Source organism: Podarcis muralis, chromosome 6 (assembly GCF_964188315.1).
Source record: "Podarcis muralis chromosome 6, rPodMur119.hap1.1, whole genome shotgun sequence".
In the NCBI taxonomy this organism is placed as follows: Eukaryota; Metazoa; Chordata; class Lepidosauria; order Squamata; family Lacertidae; genus Podarcis; species Podarcis muralis.
The window spans coordinates 50,935,370-50,948,123 of NC_135660.1; the positions used below are offsets into that span (position 1 = coordinate 50,935,370).

The 12,754-nt window shown below is 39.4% G+C and overlaps 1 protein-coding gene and 1 long non-coding RNA gene across 5 annotated transcripts in view; one reads left to right on the forward strand and one right to left on the reverse strand.

Annotated features, from left to right (window-relative positions):
- The window catches only part of ATRNL1 (attractin like 1), a 501,150-nt gene that overhangs the window by 472,030 nt on the left and 16,366 nt on the right, over positions 1 to 12,754 (forward strand). The window lies entirely within an intron of this gene.
- The window catches only part of LOC114597461 (uncharacterized), a 43,091-nt gene continuing 30,887 nt past the window's right edge, over positions 551 to 12,754 (reverse strand). Inside the window, exons 2-4 of one of the 2 annotated variants that reach the window (XR_013393209.1) lie at positions 10,722 to 10,967; positions 5,961 to 6,048; positions 551 to 2,240 (exon numbers count right to left, since the gene is read on the reverse strand). This is a non-coding gene — a long non-coding RNA (uncharacterized LOC114597461). Of the gene's footprint in view, positions 2,241 to 5,960; positions 6,049 to 7,107; positions 7,584 to 10,721; positions 10,968 to 12,754 lie in introns of those variants that run through there. The other variant, XR_013393210.1, reaches the window with a different exon arrangement.

Sequence of the window (12,754 nt, forward strand, 5' to 3'; positions counted from 1 at the left end):
AGGTCTAAATTTATTTATTTATAGCCTGCCATTCACTGTGAAGTCCTAGGATATAGTCAATACAAATAAACCATGCAATATATAAACATTCAACATTTACTCATAAACATTTATTCATCAGTCAAGTAGGAATATTAATGACCTCCTTTGTGAATTTGAGACGGTCAGTGAAATAAGAACTGCAGCATATTAAAAGGAAGATATATATTATAAATGATACAGTTATAAAATGTTAGTTAATTTCAAGGCCACATACTAGAGGATTATTGTGGTAGTTTGCTTATCATGCAAAACTGTCCTTTACATTGACCCCAGTGCAGTGGCACTGATGCAGACAGGTATATGTCTGCTGGATTTGCCTTACCATCTTCTATGATGGGAAGTACCGTATTTTTCACTCTATAAGACGCACCAGACCACAAGACGCACCTAGTTTTTGGAGGAGGAAAACAAGAAAAAAAATATTCTGAATACCAGAAGCCAGAACAGCAAGAGGGATCGCTGTGCAACGAAAGCAGCGATCCCTCTTGCTGTTCTGGCTTCTGGGATAGCTGTGCAGCCTGCATTCGCTCCATAAGACGCACACACATTTCCCCTTACTTTTTAGGAGGGAAAAAGTGAGTCTTATAGAGCAAAAAATATGGTACATTGTGAACATAGAGCGGCCCCTGTTGATGTGCAACTCTCTCTGTACACGGAAAACCTTGTGGGGTTTTGGATTGTGGCCATTATATTTTAACTTCATAGGAATATCCCTGCAAGTTAATCTTGTATTTGAAAAGGTAGCCTGGGCTGGATGAATATGCTTAGGAACATTACAAGAACAGGAGTTTGTGGCAATCAATAGGAAGTACCTTTGCTAATTCATCTAGTTCTGTAACACAAGGCTGTAATATAGGAAGTGAACCTTACTGGCATTCTTACAGACTATCTCCTACAATAGCTCTTGCAGACTTTTTCTGATTGAATAATGTTATGTAAATGCTGCTCTTTCAACTTAACATTTAGAAAAGTTCCTGACCTGACACATGCAACCCCCCTGAAAATGATGCAACTGGTCATAAAGCAGGCAGCTGTACAAATATATAGGTATCCATGAATTTTGGTGTCCTGGGATCAGCCATGTTGCTGGTGTAGTGCACTATGTAAATTGGGCTTAAATTCTATTTGCTTCAATTGAATTTAAATCAGTTTGAGTCAACATATTTTGATTGAACCGGTTTGTGGATGGTCCTTGTGGGCATTCTGGAGTACCTGTTTTTCTTAAATAAAACAAGCAGAACAAGTGTACATGAAAATCCATCTTAATGATAAACGCTGAAGTGTTTACAAATGGGGAACCTAAGTGCGCTGTATAATTAAAATAATTATTTCATCAAAAAGCTTCTAATTTTAATTGCCTAGTATTCAATTAGTGACTTTTTAAATAATTCCATTTTACATTCATTTAATTTCTGTTTTGATTCTCTCCAAAGGACATTTTATCATAAAAAGCAAAACAATTTAACATCTATAATTATGCTTTAAACAATTAGAGCTTTGCATGATAGGATTAAATGTCCTTAGTAAACAATAGCAGACTGTAAGCAAAGCACTAGAGAATATACAGGAATAAGCAGTTCTGAAGTGGCAGGGGAATGAACTAGGTAAACAGATAATCCACCCCCCTCCCAGCTTCAATACTGTTATACAATCAAATATCTCCAGAGAAATTAGAAAATAATTTTGAGCGAACAGCACTATGCTTCTCGCAGGACTTTAAAATGGATGCCAAAATGTTTTACAGGCTAGACTGCCTGATGCTTTGATCCAGGTGTGTGTTCTGGGGAGCGAGATGAAACCTTCTCTCCTTGCCCTCATTTGATATCCACATATGGAGACAGAATGGGATTCAACTAAGTTTTGAAGTAGAACATAAAATTAATGAACACAGTGAGGTCTATTAATTTCAGTGGGTCTACTATGAATAAAACTTAGCTGAATGCGACTCATAGTGTGAAAAAGGTAAATGCACGTGGTGTCAAGAGCACTTCCCAGCCAAAGAATGCAGAGGGCCTTCTCGGTAGCGGTGCCCTCCCTGTGGAACACTCTCCCGTCAGATGTCAAGGAAATCGGCAGTATGAGAGTTGTGATAGGAGTGTCAAGTGGGTGGGAGAAAGGTGTGCTCTTGCACACGTGAGGGGAGCAATCCAGGAAAGAGTATCATCTAGTCAACTGGCTGTAGTATCTCTCTAGTCCTCCTGTAGAAAAAAAAGAGGGAGGCCCAGTAACAATATTTATATATCATTTCTTAATCAGTAGCTTAAAAATAAACTATGGCTTTCCATACCCAAATGATATTAACTAAGAAAATGTTAGATTTCTCAATTGATTCTTTTCATCTGTTAGAAGAACGATGAAAGTTCATTTCCGTGTATTTTTCATAGTCAGATACATGGATTTCATGCACTTGGGGTTAACACTTCCAGTTGTTGTCTAGTGTCCAATCTATTAATTAAAATGATGCTATATATATCAAATTGGCATATGCAGATTAGGTATGGCCTTCAAGTTCATTACTCCCAAGACAGAAATCATCCATTCACTTCACACAAGTGAAAAGCTGCATAAAATACAAAAGCAAATGTATAAACATGGAAAATATCGTAAACTGAAATGCAGTAAGGAGATCCCCATATAAGAGTGCTAAAATCTTAATTCTAATAAACCAATTATATTTGGAATCCTCCACAGCCATGAATTTCAAACACTGAAGAATATGAAGCTTTCACTTTGCCAAGAGTACACATACAATTGATGTTTCAAAGATTCAGTTACTGAAAGAGTAATAGATAGTACAAAAATATTATTTTAGCTGACTGTACGGTGGGAATTTATACAGATGTCCAACCAATACATTTATAACTACAGTATGCATTAGCTGAAATGTCTTATTTTGCATTCAGACCCCAAGCGACTGAATACAGAATTGGAATAGTCAGACAACTGCATAACAATTTATCCTCAATTCAATGTACCTTTAAAGTAGCATTAATTATGAATGAATGCTTGGGGAGGGCACAGTGTACTCATCTAGGGTAGACAGAAGCCTTTAATTATATTTGGCTTTAGTTTTAATTAAGACAAATAAGGGGTTTTTTTTAGATTTATTCAGCTTTACCTGGAAGTGGAACAGTTCTGAGGAAATATTTTTGGGATCAGGGTATTTGGAATTGTGTGCTCAGATTAGTACATATTGATATTTATGTGATGCAGTTGTGTGGTGTCTACAGTGTTCTCTCTCTTAGCATTCCACTTTCTTCCTGCACAGATGCTTTTTTATCTAAAGATCACTGTGATGTGCTTTGCATACATGTTGTAAGATCTCATGTATCCTTGGACATCACTAGGCTGATTTATATGGCACTTTCTGGTTTAGACAATCAAAGTGCCTTGGGCTGAAGATACAACAGAGCAAAACTAAGAGCGATAAACCAATTTGCTTTATTTGAAGTTTGACGGGAATTGACTCTCTCGGAAGGTAGTGGGCTTTCCATCACCAGAGGCTTTTCAACAGAGGTTGGTTGGCCGGCCACCTGTCAGGGATTCTTTAGCTGTAATTCCTGCATTGCAGGAGGTTGGACTAGATGACCCATGGGTCCCTTTCCTACTCTACAATTCTACGAGGGACCACCATTAATCACCACCTGGGCCTTGCCAGCTGTCCTCCCCTGCTAGATTTAATCAGCAAAGAAGAGCAAGGGTGCAGAGTGGTCGCCCTGACCAATCCCAAGCACCTTGTTCACATCCTCGAGCCTTTGAACTGCTCCAACCAGCACAGAGAATGATGGAAAATCTTCCTTTCATTTTCACATTCAGCCCCTCTTAACTTCTCCCTCCACACCACCATCAACACAGGTATGTCCCAAAGACTAACACAGTGCAGCATGGGCAGCAGTGCTAGAGGGGGAGCAGTGCTGGAGGGGGGCAGATGCCTCCTCCTAAACAAGGAGCTTGTCCCTCACTTGCACACACACACACCCCATTGCTGGATACCTGTCATTAAAATGTACTGGTATTTTCTTTTTGAGATCTTAGCATGTGGGACATAACTCCACCTAGAAATAGACTTCTGTGCCCATTCCCCCCCCCCCCGATGCCACCATTCTAGTGCAGGAAAGCAGGACTGAAGCCTGAAACTTGAGAAATATATGACTATTACTATACTATAGGATGGAATGGGACAGCCCTTGTTTCCAGTGCTGCCACTGAGGTCTGAAGAGCCCTAAATTTTGTTTCTCTGAATCTCAGTGCTCCAACCTTCATTTACCTCCAGACTGGTCAGCTCATGCTTTGGCTCATTTCAACTTCCCTTTTTTTCAGTCTGCTTCAGCCATGCAGTTAATTAAAGTTTATCCCCTCTTCCATCAACGTCTCACATCATTTGATGCTTTGGACCTTCACAGGAGAACTTTATCCTACCTTTTCAGGGCTGACTAGAAAATGCAATATTCTCTGAAAAAGTATCTATGGCTCATTTTCCTGGCCATTCTTATTTTATTTTTGGTCCCTTTTCCTCCCTTCCAAGAACTTGTTCTCACAGTGCACTCTTGCTGAGTTAATGTCACTTCTCCTGCTTCCTCTGGCCATATTATTTATTCTGTCTTGTTTGCTTCTTTGTTCTCAGTCTCATGTAGGTGTAGAAAGTTGGTTGGTGGTGGTGTGGCGATTGCCATTATTGTATTAAAGATAAGTTCCAGTATTTTAATTCCACTAATATTTCATTTACAGCATAACCTTATGCATGTCTTCTCTGAAACAAGTTAAGTTTTCAAATGAAACCTTCAAATTCGCAACAGTCCAACTGCTCTATAGTGAGGTTTTTAAGTCAAAGCAATGTGCTATAACTTAAAAGTAAACGGCTTCTTTTTTTATAACACACATAGTTATATGGATTGTGCAGAGTTTTCAACTGTGACAACTACAATAGAAGGCAGAGACTTTTTCAGGAAGCTTTTAATCTCTAGAACTTCCTTTCTTATTCTTCTTTGCATCAGTGAATTTCATTGTTAATTGCTTTCTTGTCCTCCAATATATTGTTTGCCTTATCCAAGCAAAGGATTCTCATCCCCCCTGTTCCAGTTCAGAGAATGTATATCTCATGATATACATACATATATATATTTACTATCAACCTAAAAATGATTCTATCCTAAATCCAATGACATTCTTTTATGTTTTCCCACTTTTTAATACCTGGGGCTGAGCCAGGAATCTACACAGATTCACATCTAAAAGAAAGAAGGCCAGAAAGTAGCTGAAATTTCTCCTAAGTGCCGCACAGCGTAAAACATATTCTTACTGATTTTGAGCACTAATTAAAAACTTTGAGCCATTCACTGTTCTCTTGATGTGCATTGAGTAATGCCCATCAATACTAACTGCCGAAGTGTGTGTTCAGCAGATCCGATCCCATTTTTAAAAACTCTTCAATATTACACATCCTAAGAACACATTATCACTCTTTTGAAATATAGCAGAGGATCAGAACCTGAGCCAGAAATGAAATTCTTCCCCATTTGATAAAGAGTTATAGATTAAAAAGGGAAATAACTTGAAGTAGCTTTCTTGCTTTTAGAAATGATCAGATGAGAAGTTGTTATTTTAACACAGCTGTCCTCTGGGACATACAGGAGTTATTCAGTAATGAAAGGCAATTGGGAGATTTGACAGGTCTGTTCTTGAAACAGAGTCCTATGAGACCAGCCTTTGGAGGCAGAGGTGAAAGAAGAAATTGGTTTACCCAAAGATCTCTGGATATAGGATCTACATTCTCAAGGAGGCTGACTGTCAGTGTCAGGGTAAACTTAAGACACCTGTAGGCTGAAGTCTAACCAAATAAGAAAAAACTCTTCCTGATATTTCACAGTATTTTCTAATTACCTAGAAGAACACTTTGTATACTTAGTGAAAGTACTTACTTCTTGTTGTTGTAACCCTCGTCATCTTCAGCATTGGGGTATCCCTCCAATTGGATTGCAGGCCAGCAGTTGGGGTTTAGTGTGGGAGCTTTAGGATAAAATCAGAGGCATTAGCCGATTGCTTGGCAACACTGCCGCATGGTTAGTATCCAACAGGAATGGCTTTTCTCAACAGCTGGCTTTTTAGTGCAGCTTACCAGGATAATACCCAACCATCCCAGCTAGATGACACTATTTCCTCACCTGGAATCTTCCAGCAACACATTTATTTTAAAACTTCTAAAGTGGCTGATAACAATGTAATAAAAGCAAGAAACATATTACCAACAAATAGATAAAGCAGCAGAGAACAGTTGCTAAAAACAACCATGCAATTCTGCATATTAGCTTAATAAAGCTGTCAGAATCCCGTTCTGCACAATTGTGCCTCCACACGTGCTGTTCCATCCATCCTTTCTCAACAGAGCCTTTCTCTAGCTGCCTCCACAGCATCCGAGGTGCAGCAGGTGATTACTGGGGAGACAGCTTTTAGTGGCGTGCCCTGGCTACAGAATGTTTGCCCTGGAGGGGCTTACTTGGCATCCACTCTTCCCAGGGCTGGTCCCTTTTTAGCTTTTTTTTAAAAAAAGTTTTTATTTTGATGCTGTATTTATAATTGCTCTTGCTTTTAAGATTATTAATGCATTAGCTATTTTGTGGTGGTTTTCAGATTTCATTATAAAGCTGCTCTGATTATATATTTGAAGGGTTGGTTATAATTCTAAATAGTTAAGAAACTGTGACACACAACACTCAACCAGTTACTCTGAGTTGAGATGAATCAAAAGCTATTCTGTTCCTTATATAATAGTTACAATAGAGAATATGTTAACTTATGTTTACACCAGAATGCTTCTTGTTAACTTGTGAAAACAGGCAACTTAAGTATCAACCATTGGTGCTGGGAATTGTGAATTCATTCAGCAGAAATTAGGTGATAAGAAATGGAGAATTAACACATAGTGAAAGGGAACAAATGGATTCTGTCACAAGAGCATATTATTTTTAAAATAATGTGGGCATCTCTACTAAAATCCATATAAAACTGTTTGACTGATTTCACGTGTGTACTGACTTATTTCAGTACTGGGACCATTTACCTACTTTTTTTGCACCAAATTCCTCAATGAAACCACTCTTGTAAGGGCTCGCTCAAGGGTACAGGCAACTCACACAGTTGCTTGAAGCACCAATATAGTTGGTACACCAGCAAATCCATGTGCAGTTCGATAACTGAACTGCAGGATTCTTTCAGTGTCACAGAAGATGCCTATCTTGGATCATATGTGTGTATTTGAAAAAGAGCATTTCCCATAACCAGGCAACCTGGGTTCAGAGATCTGTAGAGGAGGCCTTGCTATTATAGCACCCTTGGCTCTCCCAGCAGTGACATCCCTGTACAGATTTTACAGTTTTGCACACTCAGGTGATAGCTTCAGATCTATTTGTTATGCAGGCCTTTGAATCGTAGCTGGAGTGACCCCACAAATCAGCACCACTGATTGCTGTATGCTATTGATTACTGTACTGCAGAGGTTCACAAACGGTGTTCTGAATGCTTCATTCAGGCAGTCTGCAGCATGTCTGTAAAATACCATTAAAAACCATACAGCTGTATTACAATTGCTATGTAACAGGCAAAAAAGTTATTAAGTGGTCTGCCAAAACCCTCAGCAATTTTCAAGTGGTCCAGTTGGGATGGGGGGATGTTTGGGAACCACTGCTGTAGATTCTGGTTTTAACTTTGTTTTTACTGTTGTATTTTATGGATGTTGCTAGCTGCCATGGGTTCTGATGGTGAGGGAGGTTGCAGTACAAGAAATGTTATAATAGTAATGATACAGGATCCAGAGGCTTTGATCCCAGCAACTTCTGCAGCCCTAAAATAGGCTCCTCGGGGACATTCTTGCATACCCAACCCTCTCAACCCCAGAACCACTAAGAATTAGAACTAAGATACTTGAACAATTACATTTTTAAAGGATTTGAATAAAAAGCATTTGATATATGGACCCAGTGTATGACATAGATTTAAAGAAACATCACTGGTAAGAGAACATGCCATGAATATACAGAAGGAACTGTTAGCTTGAAAGCATTTCTCTCCCTAATAAAGAAATACATTTATCATTCTGGGACAGGAACATAATACCAATTCACAAATAAAAACTTCTTGCTTTAGTTTCCTTGGTTTGTCCCCTGTGATTCAAGTATGATAAATATTTCAGCTTTTCATGTCAAGTTCCAAGACACTTTCATAGTTAGAATAAAAAGCTCATTCATTATACTCAGCCTGCGCACACAATAACCCATCTGTAGCCCAAACATGTAGTTTTTCTCATTATGGAATCATTCATGCTCCTATTCAACATGCTACTTTCAATCTAGATTGATTCTAGATCCTACCATCCACAAGAGTGGGTATGGTTACTGATATAAATTTGAAAACCCTCCCCTTCATTAGGTTATCCATGCCTTTTCCTTCCTGCATATGCCTCAGGTGAAGGAAGGAAGTGCTGACTGCAATCTTAGCATACACCCACCCATAATATCATTGGGCAGGTGTGGATACACTCCAATGGAGGCTGGCGAAACTTAGACCTAGTGGGGCACTTAGGTCATGAAACCTAGGTCACATGGGCAGCTCCTAGGAAAGGGTGGTCAAACACATGGCCCAAGGGAGTGTATGCGGCCCTCGAGGCCTTTTTTGCCCTTGGCAACATGTAGAGACTACTTGTAGTCTCCAATGATTCTAGAAAACAATGTCATATGTACACAGCCTCTGAGTGGTTTTTAGGCCTATTTACCTAATTGTTTAAGGGCTGATATTCACTTAAGATTTTGTATTTGGACACAAATGCTTCATGACAAGTACTGCATGAAAGGTGCATACATGTAAAATGAATACATTTGTCCTGATTTTCAATCTGTGTACAGATAAACGTGTGGAAGGGATTATGTTTGTACCTGCTGGTCTCTCCCCCTTAACTGTCAACTCATGTAAACTCTCTGAATTCAATGCATACAGCCCCATTTTGTCAAGATACAGTTTGCATATTCAAACCATATGTACGTTTGGGTGTATAAGTGTAGATGTCTGTGGTGATGGGCCATTGAACATGCAGACATCAGGGCTAGGCCAGCAAACATACTCCTGGCCACCACCATACATTCATCTATGCATAGCATTATATGTTTGCAGAGGGCTTCAGCCTAAAATTATTGGGAAATAAGTATTATTTACTAATTATACACATAATGGATGAGCATCACTTGATTACACTTGAGGATTCATAAAATTTTATGCAGGTACAACATGTGAATTAAGCATTTTTTTTTTAACCATAATGACCAGCAAGTACCATTATATTTGAGCTGGGACAAGAGAAAATAAATCAGTTTTATTTTCATTCAACATTTGAATATGTGAGGTCATATGCTAACCTACAGTATTTATTATCATCACCATCAAGCACATCTTCTCTCCTTTGTATACTTGGACTAATAAGGGATTGAAAGACTGCAGTAGTGCAAATGAGAAGTCTAAAAAAAGAAGCATTAAAGTTGAAATCTCATTTAAATTAGGACACTATTTGAAATGCTAAGCAGAGAATGATTTTTCGCCTTCCCAAGAGCACAGAGATGTGGTTGTGTAATATATTGTCAAATCAATATCTCCTGAAAATAATTCTTAAAGCAAACATTCCATCACCAATGCAAACTGCTCTTAAACACTGAATTGTTCACACCCAATTATTTTCAGATTTGTATGCTTTATTGCTGCCTAGAAAAGCATATGGACTAGAATGGACAATGTGAGGGGTATGAATAGAGGACCATTTGAAAAAAAAAAATGTGTTGCAATCTCAAGAAATGACCAGCTCATAAAATGCTTTCTATCTTTTTCCTCACTACTGCCAGCGATCAATTCATTAGCTAAGATCAAATACTCTTAGCAAATGAATCTTTAAGATTGTGAAAATTGCTGTAGCAAAGAGGAACCATGAGCTGTTGGCTCAGAAGTTATTAGTTCATCACGTTTTGCAAGTCACTCTTACATGTGAGGAAAGCAGCTAGAACAGGGGTCAGCAAACTTTTTCAGCAGGGGGCCAGTCCACTGTCCCTCAGACGTGGGACGGACGGACTATATTTTGAAGAAAAAAATGAACGAATTCATATGCCCCACAAATAACCCAGAGATGCATTTTAAATAAAAGGACACATTCTACTCATGTAAAAACATGCTGATTCCCGGACCATCCACGGGCCGGATTTAGAAGGCGACTGGGCCAGATTCGGCCCCTGGGCCTTAGTTTGCCAACCCATGAGCTAGAAAGACCAAAAATATTATCTTAAATCACATTGCTAGTGATTATATAAGTGTCTTCCTGGTCAATATAAAGGTACTACAGATCATCCATTAGCTATCGGACTACCAAGTAATGGTAACAAAAAACCAGGCTGTGCAACAGGAAGTCCCGTATTAATGAAATGGTCTTTGCAGGTTAGAGCTTTCATTAGCTATTTTAACAATCACTGAGTTGGATCCAGAGTTGAACTTAGTAGCAACAGAAATTGGTGGGACTTAAATTATGTCATGACTAAGTTGTCCCATTGATTTCAGAGGAAGGTTACTTCAACTAAACTTAGTCCACATCCAACCTGTTATAAGAATCATCCCTCTGAATCTGTCGCCTGCAAATGATTCAACATTTCACTCACCATAGATCCGTTAGTAGGGCAACATTTGGAGGGCTACAGATTTCCTACCGCTGGCTTCTTCAGCAGCCTGCCTCATCTGTGCCTCTTGGCCCCTCTCGTCAGCCTCTGCTTCCTCCTCTGATTTTGGACTGCTCTCTACCACAGCCTCTTCTTTCTCGCTAAATCCTGTTACCTCTTCAGCTTCCAACACCTGCTCTTCCCAGTCTGCTTCCCCTTCTCCCTCTGACACAGCCAGTGGCAGGAAATCTGCATGGTGAAATCAAGGAAAAGGGTAACAGGGAAGCTACAGTATGCAATTATTAGCTGCAAACTTTTCAGATTGCAAATTTGAAATGTTGTTCATAAAATCCAGACCATCTCCAGGTGTTAAATAAAAGTTTGTTTGGATTAAGATTAATGAAAGAAGGAAAATGAAGGAGAAAACAGAGAAACCCTCCCAAATGTGAGCAGTTGTTTACATACTTTTCATTGCAAGCAAGGAAAGCGGTTTTTTTCTTTTCTTTTCTGGGATGGGAAAGCTTAGTCAGTGATTAAATTGACAAATTGACAAATAACATAAATATTTAAACCTTTTCAGGTATTCAAGGTTGCCCTAAAATCTGCTTGTAATAATACTGAATTTCAAAATAAAGAATGAGGCCAGGAATGAGAAGTATTAGCAAGCAGTTGTCATGGTCTCCCTTTGGACTAGAAGCATGGCTATAGTAATAAAACTCTCTGTGTTAGCATCTCTGTAGACAAGTGGCCTTGAGATCTTTGTGCTGAAATAATGCATAAGGGAAAGGCAAGCTGAAAGAACGAAGGGGAGGGGAAAGAGAAGAGGACCAATTTACTCAGACAAATGCATCCATTTTATTATTTTTTGCTGGTTTCATCTTTTTAAAAAGCAAACTGGAATGAGATAGAATTAAAACTTGGGCTGCTTCTTACTAAGAAAACAATAAACCTATCCCAGCCTTTGAAATGTGGTGCACATGCATTCACCAAGGGACACAAAAAGCTCTGAGCTATGATGAAGAATGCTCCACAGGCAAGTAGCTACACACACAGTGGGCTGGTTCACACATAAGCCTCAGTAAGCCTGAGCAAAGCATCAGGACTGCACACTCCCCTTACCACATTGCTGGGAGGAAGACTTCTACCATGATTACTTTAAGTTTCGAAGATACCTTAGCTTAGGGCTAGGTATGAACAACCAGGGATCCTTGTTTACAACAAATAGTGATTAGTCGCTAAACAGGCCATCTTCAAACTATGGATACTGAAACCAGATTGTTTAATTGTTGCTCTAAACCAGGATTCCTGGTTCTCACATGGTGTTAAGTTCAAACCCTTGAAATTCAACTAACTCATCAGCAGTCCGCCTCCTCTTAGCCTTGCAGGAGGAGGAGAGGAAGGAGATGCACAAGCCAGGTTTCCTCAGGCTCACTGAGGCTTGTCCATGTAGTCACTGTATGTGTATACCTGCCTCTATATGTATGCATGCACTGACCATACCCACTCTTGATTTGCTGATGCCCACTGCTGCCATGTGGTCTTCAGAGGGTTAGCCAACAGCAAAAACAGTAATTAAAAAATAGCCACCCCTGATGTGATGCTAAACTGTACTTTTGTATTATGTGCAAGCCAGCACAAATGACTGCCCCATCCCCTTTTTGCCCTGAGCTCAGTACGCAGATCAGAATCAGGTCATTCTCTCCCTCCTTCACCTTCCTGCTAGTGATCTAGTGTAGTCAACACTATGTGTGGTCGGGCTATGGGAAGAAAAGGGAACTGGAGCAAACAGGTATTTCCACCAATCAACAAAATATTCCTTTTGCTTCCTGACAAGGGTTATAGCATTATCCGTGCTGGATCAAAGCAGATGTCATAGTGGTAAATAAGAGGGGAAAGGTCTCCTGTGCTATAGAGGCACTAATCTGTGCTCAGACTTACAACTTTATACAAACAAGATAGTAATGGAACTAATGGGGGGCAGGGAGAGAACTTTAGGGGGGGGAAATTGGATATGAAGGTATGGTTGATGTAAATGG